The 14,074-nt window shown below is 46.5% G+C and overlaps 1 protein-coding gene across 3 annotated transcripts in view; it reads right to left on the reverse strand.

The window, feature by feature from the left end:
- LOC122927080 overlaps window positions 1-13,872 on the reverse strand; it is a 216,483-nt gene extending 202,611 nt beyond the window's left edge. For all 3 annotated transcript variants that reach the window (XM_044278654.1, XM_044278655.1, XM_044278653.1), the window contains exon 1: window positions 13,754-13,872. The gene's annotated coding sequence lies outside the window, so the exon portion shown is untranslated. The remainder of the gene's footprint in view (window positions 1-13,753) is intronic.
- Window positions 13,873-14,074: the final 202 nt, after the last annotated feature.

Below are 14,074 nucleotides of genomic sequence, written 5' to 3' on the forward strand. Positions count from 1 at the left end.
TAACTGAAATTGACGGCCGAGCAGATAGTATCGCAGAGTCTCTAAAGCCCACTTGATGGCCAAACACTCGCGCTCCACAATACTATAGTTTTTCTCAGCTGGGGTTAGCTTCCTACTCAAATATATCACTGGGTGTTCTTCTCCATGCACCAACTGTGACAACACGGCCCCTAGGCCCACATTGGAAGCATCTGTTTGAACAACAAACTTTTTTTTGAAATCAGGAGCGATCAAAACTGGCCTACTGCATAACACCTCCTTGAGTTTACAGAACGCAACCTCAGCATCTTTGTTCCAAGAAATTCCCCCTGAGCTTTTGCCCTTGATTAGGTCCGTAAGCGGAGCAGCTATGGAGGCAAAATCTGGAATAAACCTTTGGTAATACCCTACCATGCCCAGAAACGTCCTCACCTGTTTTTTTGTGCAAGGTTGAGGCCACTCCTTAATTGCCTGTACCTTTTGAGCCTGAGGCTTGATGAGGCCTTTACCAATAATGTACCCTAGGTATCGTGCCTCTTCAAGGCCCAGGGCACATTTCTTGGGATTGGCCGTCAGACCAGCCTGCCGAATTGAGTTTACCACCGCTTGGACCTTGGGAAGATGACTTTCCCAATCCGAGCTGAATATCACCACGTCGTCAAGGTAGGCCGACGCGAAGTGCCGGTGTGGCCTAAGGACTTCATCCATCAACCTCTGAAAGGTGGCAGGGGCCCCATGAAGCCCAAACGGCATTCTCACATACTGGAATAGGCCCTGAGGAGTAGAAAATGCTGTCTTTTCCCTAGCCGTTGAAGTAAGTGGAATCTGCCAATAACCTCTGGTTAAATCCAGGGTGGTAATGTACCTGGCTGGACCTAACCTTTCTATCAACTCATCCACCCGTGGCATGGGATAAGCGTCAAACTTTGAGATATCGTTTAATTCGCGAAAGTCGTTGCAAAACCGCCAGGACCCATCCGGTTTTGGTACCAACACCACAGGGCTAGACCAATCACTATGGGACGGCTCAATAACACCTAGCTCCAACATTCTCTGGATCTCACCGGCTACTGTCTGTCTGCGAGCTTCAGGAATGCGATATGGCTTCAAGCGAACCCGAGCTTGTGGATCTGTAACAATATCATGCTTAATTACATGAGTGCAACCTGGCCACTCTGAAAACACATCAGCATTCCTAAGGAGGAATTCCTTTACCTCTTGGGCTTGTGCCCTTGACAAAGTCTCCGAGACCTTCACCTCAGTAACTCCCCCCTGAAGTGTAGGGCTGAGAGGCTCAGCCGCCATAGAAACTAACGGTTCCTTCCAGGCCTTTATTAAATTGACATGATAAATTTGCATTTTTTCCCGTTTGTCAGGTTGGTGGACTTTATAATTCACCTCCCCTATCTTCTCTACAACCTCATAGGGCCCTTGCCATTTCGCTAGGAATTTACTTTCGACGGTGGGAACCAGAACCAGGACCCGGTCACCCGGCTGAAAAACCCTGAGTCTGGCTCCCCGATTGTATATGCGACTTTGGGCCTCTTGAGCCTGTCTCATATGTTCTTGTACTATGGGCATTACAGCTGTGATGCGATCCTGCATCTGTAGAACATGTTCCACCACGGAGCGGTGGGGAGAGGGCTCCTCTTCCCACGACTCCTTTGCAATATCCAAAAGCCCCCGGGGTTGTCGCCCATACAAAAGCTCAAACGGGGAAAACCCAGTAGACGACTGAGGCACCTCACGAACAGCAAACATCAAGTAGGGGAGCAGGCAATCCCAATCTCTCCCGTCTGCCTCAACGACCCTTTTTAACATTCTCTTGAGGGTTTTGGTTGAAGCGCTCAACCAACCCATCAGTTTGAGGGTGATAGACAGATGTCCTTAACTGTTTTATACCCAGCAGCTTACACAAACCTTTCATTAAGTTTGACATAAAAGGCGTTCCTTGATCCGTCAGGATCTCTTTTGGAATGCCCGTTCTAGCAAACATATGAAACAGCTCCCGGGCAATTGTTTTAGCTGACGTGTTCCGCAGAGGAACCGCCTCGGGATACCTAGTGGCATAGTCTAAAACCACAAGAATGTATTGATGTCCCTTTGCGGATTTCACCAGGGGCCCCACCAAATCCATTGCAATCCGGTGAAAAGGTACCTCAATGATGGGTAACGGTACCAAGGGTCCCCGGTAATGAGGCGCAGGGGACGTCAACTGACATTCTGGGCAAGACGAACAGAATCGTTTGATTTCTGCAAATATGCCAGGCCAAAAAAACCTCTGGAGTACCCGTTGCTGCGTTTTCTCGGCTGCCAGGTGTCCTCCCATGGGGTTTTTATGAGCCAGGTCAAGAACCACTTTCCTATGCGATTTGGGAACAACTAGTTGCTCTACGACTTCACCCCTTATATTATCAACACGATAGAGAAGATCATGGTTGACAGCAAAGTGAGGGTACACCTTCTCCAAGCCCGTACTGTGGGCAACCTCATTAACCACAGCCACATTTTCCCAAGCATGAGCTAACGTTGGGTCCCTCAGTTGGGATGTGCCAAAGTTATCTTGAGAGCAGTTTATTTCTGGCATAGGTAACTCTTCCACAGACTCTTGTGGTCTCTCGGATTCCCCCACTAGCACAGAGAAGGGGAACTGGTCAGGCTCAACTGGGGTCAGTCCACCGGCCGGTGCTTCAGAACCGGAATCCCCAAAGTTAGGCAGGCTAGCCAGAGTTTCATCCCTCACACTTAGGGAAACTTGAGGTGGAAAGTCGACCGCCCACAGGTCCCAGAACAAAGGAAAGTCCCGCCCTAGTATGACACTATGCATCAGGGATTTAGACACTCCAACCTCATGGGATGTCACACCAAACTGAGTCTCAATGGGGACCACCGCTGTACCATAACTTTTTGCATCACCATGTATGCACACAACACCCATGCACTGGTTTTTCAGCTGGTCTGGAGCTACCAGGTCTGAATGTACAAGCGTAACGAGGCTCCCAGAATCCAGCAAGGCCTGGACACTCCTTCCATCCACTTTGACTTGTGCCATGTGAGCCAGCGCAGACGTCAGACACGCTGGATGAGCAAAGAAGGAAAGGCGCTGAGCGGCTCCACACTCCATAGGTACTGGGACGTCAGGACATTTAGCAGCCACATGCCCCCGGGCTTTGCACCTCCAGCACTGGACACCAGAGCCTGGTAGGGTCTCTTTCAGCAGCCTAGGATCCATGTTGGTCTTCACGCACAATTTCAAACCAGGACCATCATTTAAGGTTGAGGCGCCTCTCCCCGCCACTGCGGGCAGACGCCGCTTTATAGGCAAGTTCTCGGGGTCAGACCCCCCTGCCAAAAAACCCTCTGCTGCGAGGTAGCGTTCAACCATCTCAACTAACTCATTGGCAGACTTTGGATCAGCGTGACTGACCCATTTTCTTAATTCATACGGCAGCGCTGTCAGGAAGCGATCCATTGTGACCCTTTCGACAATCTGGGGTGCCGTGAGTATCTCAGGTTGCAACCACTTTCGTACCAGATAAATTAGGTCATGCATCTGTGACCTGGGAGACTTATTAGGTTGGTAATTCCAGCGGTGCACGCGTTGGGCCCGCACAGCAGGAGTGACACCCAAACGGCGGAGAATTTCAAGCTTTAGCTTCTCGTAGTCCTGGGCATCCTCGGCAGACAAATCAAAATATGCTTTCTGAGAGTCACCAGTTAGAAACGGAGCAACCAACCCCGCCCACTGAGGCTTAGGCCACGCCTCCCGATCTGCGGTACGTTCAAAGGTATTCAGAAACGCTTCCACGTCATCGTGTGGGGTTATTTTCTGAAGAAAATGGCTTGCTTTAATCAACCCACTATTGCTAGGTCGATCCGGATGCGTATTCGCCAGCTGCTGCAGAACCTCTGTAAGAGCTTCTCTGTCTTTCCGAGCAGCTTCATCTTGCATTTGCCGGTCTCTTTCCGCAGCCTCAGCTAGTGCAGTCACCTGAGTACTCAACAGACGTACAATTTCCTGCTGCGCCTCCTGCTGGGCAGCCAAAGCCTTTTCATGTCTGGCATTAGTCTCTCGCTGGACTGCATTTGCGTCTTGCTGGGTTGCACAGGCTTGTGCCAACCTCAACACCAGGTCTTCCATCGTACTGGATGATAAGATGAAATGCAATTCAAGTTGCTAGATGGGTGGTATCTGGCAGGGATCCGTGTGCCCGCATCCGACACCAATTTGTGAACTGTTACGCCTTCCTGCGGGGTTGTCTTGGGCCGAAACAGGTACACTAACACCTTTGTAGCTTGTGTGTCAGACTGTTGCTAGTTTATTTTGCAAGTTGCTCAAATTAACAAACAAAACCAAAAACAACAATAGCCGTCTGGCTCCTGCCTATCTCACTCGGCAGCCCTAGCTAAACTCATAACACAAAACACAAAGAGCATTTTCAAGGGGAAAACAGAGCAACTTACAGTTCAGAAGTTAGGTGGAGAAGCCAACCGCTCTCAGAGCTCCTGGGCTGGCAGCTTCTCAAACAGACTGCCAGAGAGAGAGCTCCTGGGTCAGGGCTGCTGACTTAATTAGTACATCTGTGTGAGCAGTCCCCCAGGGAGGTAAAACCCGGACTGGCTCCGGGTGGTCAGGGAACCCACCCAACTCTTCCCTGACCGGCTCCAGGACCCTAAACTGGTTTTCTTTTTCCCAGAAAGCTTCTGGATACAAGGAAAACCAAACCTTCCTGGAGCCTTTTAACACATGAAGTGCTGGAAACTTGGTGCAATGTACACACCATCCAGCACTTTCTCTGCAAAACATTGTGACACCCTGTCACACTACCTATTCGTCAACTTCGCTAATTCTAGCAATCAAATAGGAAAGTTGACTCTAGAGACAGCTGCGATTATATATATATATTTTTTTAATAAATAGAATAATTATAATAATTGGGACTAAACAGAGGGTCGCTTCAGGGGCGCTCCGTGAATGCTAAGTGTAGCAGCAGCAGTATCCCGGCAGAACCACACAGACTGCCGTACAAGGAAAGGTAATGTATTAAATATTTATGATACTGCGCTATGGGACGTGTTGAGATTAATATGCAGGAATCACAGATGAGCTAAATTAATGCACATGGGATTACATTAATGTACAAGTATTCAACTGGCTTAACCAGTGTACCTGAAATGTAGACTCCTGTTTGTGCGCTGATGCTCCTCCTCGTGTTCCCGTACTTGGTGCAGAAGTTTTACTTCCCTGCAGTTAGTAATTGTCCATTCGGTATACGTTGTTCACCGGATCATTGAGGCTTGGATCCGGAATCAATCCAGGTATTGTGTAGCTTGGCATGCTGCCTCGCGTCCCGGCCGGTGGCGTGATGCTACAGCAGGTGGAGGTTTCCACTGAAAGTGATTAGCGCTCGCTCGGAGCTGTAAGTGACGTCACTGCAGCGGTCATCAATGACCACCGGTGCCAGGTATCTCTTCCCCAACGTGTTTCGAACAGACGCTGTTCTTCCTCAGGGAGTATTACCTGGCTGTTCACGCTCTCTCTATTTATGCGCTTGTTTGGAACCTTAACCCCTTCCCTGCCAATCCTGCATGAATCCATCACCAGTCATCATTCAAACGCAAACAGTTCTATCTCTGCGTTTAAACCATTGGGTATTAGGGTGTCCATATTGAATATGCATTTTGACTCTTTTTTGGACATTTCTTTAATGTAGTCCCCTCCCCTTTTGTTCATCTGTATTGCTTCTACCCCACAAAGCTGCCTCCGTGTTTTATATTATAGTGACGAGATAGTGGGTGACCTTCATATTTTCTGTTTATGTTATATATATGTTTATGTTATATATATGTTCCCCTATCCTGAGGAAGAACAGCGTCTGTTCGAAACACGTTGGGGAAGAGATACCTGGCACCGGTGGTCATTGATGACCGCTGCAGTGACGTCACTCACAGCTCCGAGTGAGCGCTAATCACTTTCTGTGAAAACCTCCCCCTGTTGTAGCATCACGCCCCTGGCCGGGACGCGAGGCAGCATGCCAAGCTACACAATACCTGGATTGATTCCGGATCCAAGCCTCAATGATCCGGTGAACAACGTATACCGAATGGACAATTACTAACTGCAGGGAAGTAAAACTTCTGCACCAAGTACGGGAACACGAGGAGGAGCATCAGCGCACAAACAGGAGTCTACATGCTGCTTCCACCTCACCACTATGTCATTGGGCCACTCTGTGGACTTCTCATGCTGTTCCTACCCTCCCCACTTCATGACTAGGCCACAATTTTGGCTTTTGGTCTGGCTGACATCATCATTTATTTGACCATTCTTCTGATCTGTCAGAAGGAAGGAAAAATGAGATGCACAACGGATCCTGTTTGTGTAGCAGATGTAAGGCCTGTATGGTCCCATCATAATTGTCTTATGATTTGGTAGCCAAAAGCAGGAGTGGGTAGAAAACACAGAAGACATGCAAATATTCCATTCAGGTGTCATCTCTGTTTTGGATCCACTCCTGTTTTTTTTTTTTGCTTTAGCAATACTGATGGATTACTGACCAAATGCTGATCGAGTGAAGGCGGCTGTTTCACAGACAGGATCCGTTTTTTGGGGGTTGTTGTTCTGACTGATCAGAGGAAGGGCAAAATAATCAGTGACGTCAACACAAACTTACTGCTGACCCCCTCTCCACTCTGTCGGGGGGCTCTACTTGTATAAGCGTTTAATAGAACAGGTTCTGTAGACATCTATGTGGAATCAGCTGACGACTGTGTAAAAGGAGTGCACTCTTTCACGCTACAGTAGGATCTTGAGCCTCTGCACGGTTCTTTATAACTGGCGCTAACATCGACCTGTAAGGCTGAGCTCACACTTGAGTTATTTGGTCAGTTTTGGCCCCTTAACTGCCCAAATAAGTGAAGTGTGCAGTGATTCTAAGAGTGACGCCTGTCATCTGCATGTCATACTGACTCACAGTATTATTTCACTACCACAGCAGACTCCCTATGCGTGTTACTGCAAGGCACAGTGTTCTACACCACTATACAGGCTCTCTGCCGCCAGGAAATAGCCATTTAACGTGATTTGCCACAAATAAATTTGTATCGAACCAATTTTTTGGGGAGAATTCGGCAAACTAGCCAAATAGAATTTTTGAGAAATTTGCTAATCTCTAATCACAGGTGTATTTAGTGCGAACATGCGAACATATGGCGATATTCGCATGCGCGTTTTCTGTTCGCATTGCACCAAAGTTTGACCAATGACACATCCATCAGGTGGTACAGAACAGCCAATACAGACGTTTCAGCACATTGACATACCCCCTACCCTATAAATAAACCTGATCTGGCCGCCATTTTACATTCAGTCTTTTGCCAGTGTAGGGGGAGGTTGCTGTGTGGAGCAGGGACAGGCTGTTAGGGACACCAAACGCTAGCTAATAGGGCCACAAAAGTGCTTTTAAGGACTGGCATAGGTTTGCTATTGATAGGTGTGATATACTGAGGGGTGTGGTATAGTTATACTTTCTAACATAAAAAAGTATATTATAGTGCATTTGTATTGTGCAGCAGTTGTGTGCGGTTCTGCTGCGACACTGCAGCTATACAGAGGGACAAACGATATCTAACAGGGTAACCCTAAAATGATGTCATTCAAAGCTACATAAAATCAGCTCTCATACAGCAATGTAGTGAGTTATCACTTCTGAAATGCAGAAAGTCAGAAAAAAAATTGGGGTTCCTTAACCCCTTTGGGACACAGCCTTATTTCACCTTAAGGACCAGGCCATTTTAATGCAAATCTGACCAGTGTTACTTTAAGTGGTGATAACTTTAAAACGCTTTGACTTATCCAAGCCATTCTGAGATAGTTTTTTTCACATATTGTACTTCATGACACTGGTAAAATGAAGTAAAAAAAAATAATCATTTTTATTTGTAAAAAAATTGCAAATTTAGCAAAAATTTGTAAAAAAATTGCAAATTTCCAAGTTTTAATTTCTCTACTTCTATAATATATAGTAATACCTCCAACAATAGTTATTACTTTACATTCCCCATATGTCTACTTCATGTTTGGATCATTTTGGGAATGATATAATTTTTTGGGGGGATGTTACAAGGCTTAGAAGTTTAGACGCAAATCTTACATTTTTCAAAAATTTTCAAAAAACCAATTTTTAGTGACCAGTTCAGGTCTGAAGTCACTTTGCGAGGCTTACATAATAGAAACCACCCAAAAATTACCCCATTCTAGAAACTACACCCCTCAAGGTATTCAAAACTGATTTTACAAACGTTGTTAACCCTTTAGGTGTTCCACAAGAGTTAATGGCAAATGGAGATAACATTTCAGAATTTAGATTTTTGGGCAAATTTTCAATTTTAACCAATTTTTTTCACTAACAAATCAAGGGTTAACAGCCAAACAAGACTGCATCTTTATTTCCCTGACTCTGCCGTTTACAGAAACACCCCATATGTGGTCGTACACTACTGTACGGCCACACAGTGGGGCGTAGAGGGAAAGGTGCGCCATATGGTTTTTGGAAGGCAGATTTTGCTGGACTGGATTATTTACACCATGTCCCATTTGAAGCCCCCCTGATGCAACCCTAGAGCAGAAACTCCATAAAAGTGACCCTATCTAAGAAACTACACCCCTCAAGGTATTCAAAACTGATTTTAAGAACTCTGTTAACCATTTAGGTGTTGCACAAGAGTTATTGGCAAATGGGGATGAAATTTGAGAATTTAATTTTTTTGCCAAATTTTCCATTTTAACCCATTTTTTTCCACCAACAAAGCAAGGGTTAACAGCCAAACAAGACTGTATTTTTATTGTCCTGACTCTGCCGTTTACAGAAACACCCAATATGTGGCCGTAAACTACTGTATGGCCACACGGCGGGACATAGAGCGAAAGGAGCGCTGTGTGGTTTTTGAAGGGCTGATTTTTATGGACCGGTTTATTTACACCATGTCCTGTTTCAACCCCCCTGATGCACCCCTGGAGTAGAAACTCCCTAAAAGTGACCCCATCTAAGAAACTACACCCCTCAAGATATTCAAAACTGATTTTACAAACCTCATTAATCCTTTAGGTGTTGCACAAGAGTTATTGGCAAATGGGGATGAAATTTGAGAATTTCATTTTTATGCCAAATTTTCAATTTTAAAGAGGACCTTTCACCGATCCTGACACTGTGAACTAAGAATACAGACATGGAGAGCCGCACCCGCGAATTTCACTGCAATTACTATTATCCCTGGGCGCTGCTCCGTTCTCACGGTATGCCCTCCGGTATATTCGGTCACAAAGTTATGGTAGGCGGAGTCTGCCCTTGTTCTGCTGTAGCCCTGGCCAATAGCATTGCAGAGCTCACAGCCTGGGAGAAAATAACCTCCCAGGCTGTGAGCTCTGCGCTGCGATTGGCCAGTGCTAGAGCAGAACAAGGGCAGACTCCGCCCACCATAACTTAGTGACTGAAATCTCCACCTACCATAACTTACTGAGCGAAGATACTGGAGGGCATAGCAGGAGAACGGAGCGGCGCCCAGGGATAATAGTAAGTGCAGTGAGATCCCCGGGCGCCGCTCTCTATGTCTGTATACTTAGTTCACATTGTCATAATCGGAGAAAGGTCCTCTTTTACCCATTTTTTCCACTAACAAAGCAAGGGTTAACAGCCAAACAAGACTGTATCTTTATTGCCCTGACTGCCGTTTACAGAAACACCCCATATGTGGTCGTAAACTCCCTAAAAGTGACCCCATTTTGGAAACTACGGGATAAAGTGGCGGTTCTGTTGGGACTATTTTTAGGGTACATATGATTTTTGGTTGCTCTATATTATTTTTTGTCAGGCAAGGTTACCAAAAATTTAAATTTTGAAATTTCATTTCCATTTGCCATTAAGCGATACAGCAGTTTACGACCACAAATGTGGCGTTTATGTAAACTGCAGTATTAGGGTAATAAATATTAAGTTTTGTTTGGTTGTTAACCCTTGCTTTGTTACCGGAAAAAACGGATTGAAATGGGAAAAATGCCCAAAAAGCTGTTTTGGCACCGTTTAAAAATTTTTGGGTGACCGTGTTAATCTGGGGGGTTAGGTCATTGGTATTTTTATAGAGGAGATTCTTACAGACGCGGCGTTACCTAATAAGTAAACTTTTTTTATTATTTAGGTTTTAGACTACATTATCCTTTTTGATACAAAATATTTTTTTTGTATCTCTAAAGTCTAAGAGTCATTTATTTATTTATTTTTTTGACGATTGTATTAGGTAGGGGCTCATTTTTTGCGGGATCAGGGTACGGTTTTATTGGCACTATTTTGGGGGCTATATGACTTTTTGATTGATTGCTATTAAACTTTTTGTTATGTAAGGTGACAAAAAAAAATCCTTTTTTTTGCACCGTTTTTTTTTTTTTTTTGGACAGTGTTAATCTGGGGGGTTAGGACATTGGGTATTTTTATAGAGGAGATTATTACCGACGTGGAGATACCTAATTTGTATACTTTTTTAAATTATTTTAGTTTTTACAATTTTTTGGGGTGTCTCAAGTCTGAGAACCAATAGTTTTTTTTATCCGATTGTCAGTGGCTACATTGGGATATAAATTTAGTTCTCCATGGAAGTGTGGTACTCCCTGAAACAACCAACAGATGATCGGGGCACATGTCACATTGAGTAGTGGTGTCCTTCTGTATCCATTCCTGTGACACACTCTGCACCTTTTTTGGGTTCGTCCCTTCTTTCCAGTATGGGGGACCACACCTGGAAAGTGTTGGCTAGGGACGATCCGGGTGCCTCCAGTTCCTAATATACTCCAGCCTGCTCTTTCCCGGTCCGAAAAGATCAGGGCCCTGAGGACTGCCTCATAGAACGGAAGGAATGTCCCTGTGTTGCCCGCGCTCCGGGACAACACAAAAGAGTTGTACATGGCAACCTGCACCAAGTAGACCGCAACTTTTTTGTACCATGCCCGGGTTTTGCGCATGGCATTATATGGCTTGAGGACTTGATCAGAGAGATCAACTCCTCCCATATACCGATTGTAGTCGACGATACAATCAGGCTTGAGGACCGTTGCCGCGGTACCTCGCACAGAGACAGGGGTGATGCCGTTACCATGAACTGTGGACAGTACAAGGACATCCCTCTTGTCCTTATATCTGACCAGCAACAGGTTTCCAGTGGTAAGGGCACGGGTCTCACCCCTAAGGATAGGTACCTGGAGGGGGTGGGCAGGGAGGCCGCATTATTTTTCCGCACGGTTCCTTAAGTGGACGTGGATCTGGTGGCGAGGGACTGGAACAAGGGGATACTAGTATAAAAGTTATCCACGTAAAGGTGGTAACCCTTATCTAGCAGTGGGTGCATAAGGTCCCACACAAGTTTCCTGCTAACATCCAGAGTGGGGGGACATGCATTATCTGAATAATGCAGACATTTCCGGATGGCCTCAAACCGGGAACGTGTCATGGCCATACTGTAAAGTGGGGTCTGGTAGAGGACGTCCCCACTCCACTAATGCCTGACACTAGGTTTCTTGACTAGGCCCATATGCAGCATGAGGCCCCAAAATGTCCTCATCTCGGCTGCACTGACCGGCGTCCAGCCACCGGGCCTAGCCAAAAAGGAGCCCCTGTGTTGAGCAACGAACTGTTGGGCATACAGGTTCGTCTGCTCCACCATTAGATTTACCAGTTGGTCACTGAAAAAATGACTAAAAAAGTAATATTCAGTGAATCCCACTGTGGAAATCCGGATTCCTGGTTGGCCTACAAAATCAGGAATCACAGGCTCAAATCGCCTTGGGGTATACTAGACAAGTTCACCGGCAAGGGGCTCCGGTGGATTTAACTGGTGGGCCGGAAAATTAGTACGAGCCCCAGAGCTGCTCGTACTAGGGTGGGCCACAGGGTCCATAACATTGCGGTCCCCTTGCTCCGCCGCCTTGGGGGCTCATCATCATCACTAGATGATGAGGAGAACGTGGATGACAACAGGAAAGTGGGGTCATCCTCGTCCTCACTGGGATTCTTGGACTCGGAGGCAAGCTGGGCGTATGCCTCCTCGACCCAGTACATCCGGCGGGCCATAGGGGAGTGTGTGTCTGCGTGTATATGTGCGTGCGTGTAAATCTATATTTGGTGTGCGTGTGTGGGGGCACAGGTGTTTGTGGACTTATTCCTAAAACTAACAGAAAAAAAAAAGACTAAAAAAAGGGCAAACAATTAGAAAAAAAAGTTTTAAAAAAATTAAAAACTGCTGATCAACTGTCCGAAGTTGATCAGCGGTGGGGTGTGCGATGCGCTAAGAGTGGCCGGACGCTAAGAGTGCCGGCCACAGTCAGCGTACGCACAAATTTTTTTTAAATAACTGCCTGCACCCCAAAAAAGTTGGGGGGGGGGGCAGAGGGGCAAGCGGCAGCACCCTTGGGGGGTCTAGGGTCACACAGCTGTGATGGGGTGATGCAATAAAAGTTTTTTTCACACTAACTTTCCCTTTATTATCCCTGCCTAGCCCAACCTTTCCCTAGACTTTCCTTAGGCCTCGTTCACATCAGCGTTCAGCCTTTCCGTTCTCCTGCTCCGTTATAGGAGCAGGAGAACGGAAAGGACGGATTGGGCACATAACTGAGACGAGCGGAGCCTACGGACCCCATAGACTATAATGGGGTCCGTTAGGTTTACGCTCAGAAAATGATTTTGGAGCGGAGACAAAAGTACTGCATGCATTATAGTCTATGGGGTCCGTAGGCTCCGCTCGTCTCAGTTATGTGCCCAATCCGTCCTTTCCGTTCTCCTGCTCCTATAACGGAGCAGGAGAACGGAAAGGCTGAACGCTGATGTGAACTCAGCCTTAATTACCTGCTGATCAGATGGGGGGTGCTGGGGCACAGATCGGGTCCTGGGGGGCAAGGATGGGTGCTGGGGCACAGATGGGGTGATGCTGGCTCAGATCCCACCGACGTGCAGGCAGCGCTCCCTCTCCTCGGCTCTGGGACACAAAAGGAAGAGGAGAAGAGCGCTGGCAACATTTGAATCTCCCGCCGCCCGCCCACCTACCAATCAGAAGCGATCCTGAGAGGTGAACTCTCAACTCTCAGGATCGCAGGATGGTGATTGGTGGGGTAAAATCACACCACCGATCACCATCCTGTTCCGGGTTATCGGGTCCTCAGAGACCTGAATAACCCAGAAACGCAGCAAACCGCAGGTCTGAATTGACCTGCAGTTTGCTGCGATCGCCAACATGGGGGGGTCACAGGACCCCCCGGCGCATCTAGCCAAGGTGCCTGCTCAATTATTTGAGTAGGCACCAGGTTCCGATCAGCGCCCGCCGGACGGCGGTGATCGGAACTATACATGACGTACTGGTACGTCATGTGTCCTGAAGAGGTTAAGCATCAAACTATTCTGTGTCCTTTCGGGGTTATAGTTATGGCTGGACACAAAAAGAAAAAATCCAAACCTGGAGTGTAAACGAAGCCTGACAGGGCGATGAAAAAATAAATACCCTTCCAATGAATAAACTTAGGTAACTTTTTCTATTAGCAGATTACAGTCAGATCCCCGCAGGCAGCTCATTCTCTGCGCGTCTTTAACCTTGTAATTCCTGGATCTGGAGTTGTCACATTCCTTGTGTGACATTTCCTATAAACAAGTCCCAGGTTTGATGTCTTCAGTGCCCCAGGCCACAGTTTTCATACATGACCCCAGAGCGTGAGGAGAGTCCTCAAAGTCCTATTACTTACCTATAAGAAGTAGAATAAATGTCTTCTCTTCTCTCGGCTCCGTCTCCTGTTACAGGACTCTGTCCCTTCTCCTCACTTATCTAAAGAAGAGAGGAAATTCCAGGGAAAGTGAAAGTGAATGTAACTCAATGAACAATGTCAGATCCTCCGGACATTGCATCATCTTGTACTCTGTGACTGCCCCTGACATTCCTTCCTCACTGAAAAGTGCACAGTGGTTTTATTTATTTTTTTGTTAAAGGAGAAGACGCACCTAAGTAATACTTAATGGAGCTTTTACACATTTGTTTATTGACTTTAATAATAAAAAAAATGTATTCT

Source organism: Bufo gargarizans, chromosome 2, assembly GCF_014858855.1.
Source record: "Bufo gargarizans isolate SCDJY-AF-19 chromosome 2, ASM1485885v1, whole genome shotgun sequence".
In the NCBI taxonomy this organism is placed as follows: Eukaryota; Metazoa; Chordata; class Amphibia; order Anura; family Bufonidae; genus Bufo; species Bufo gargarizans.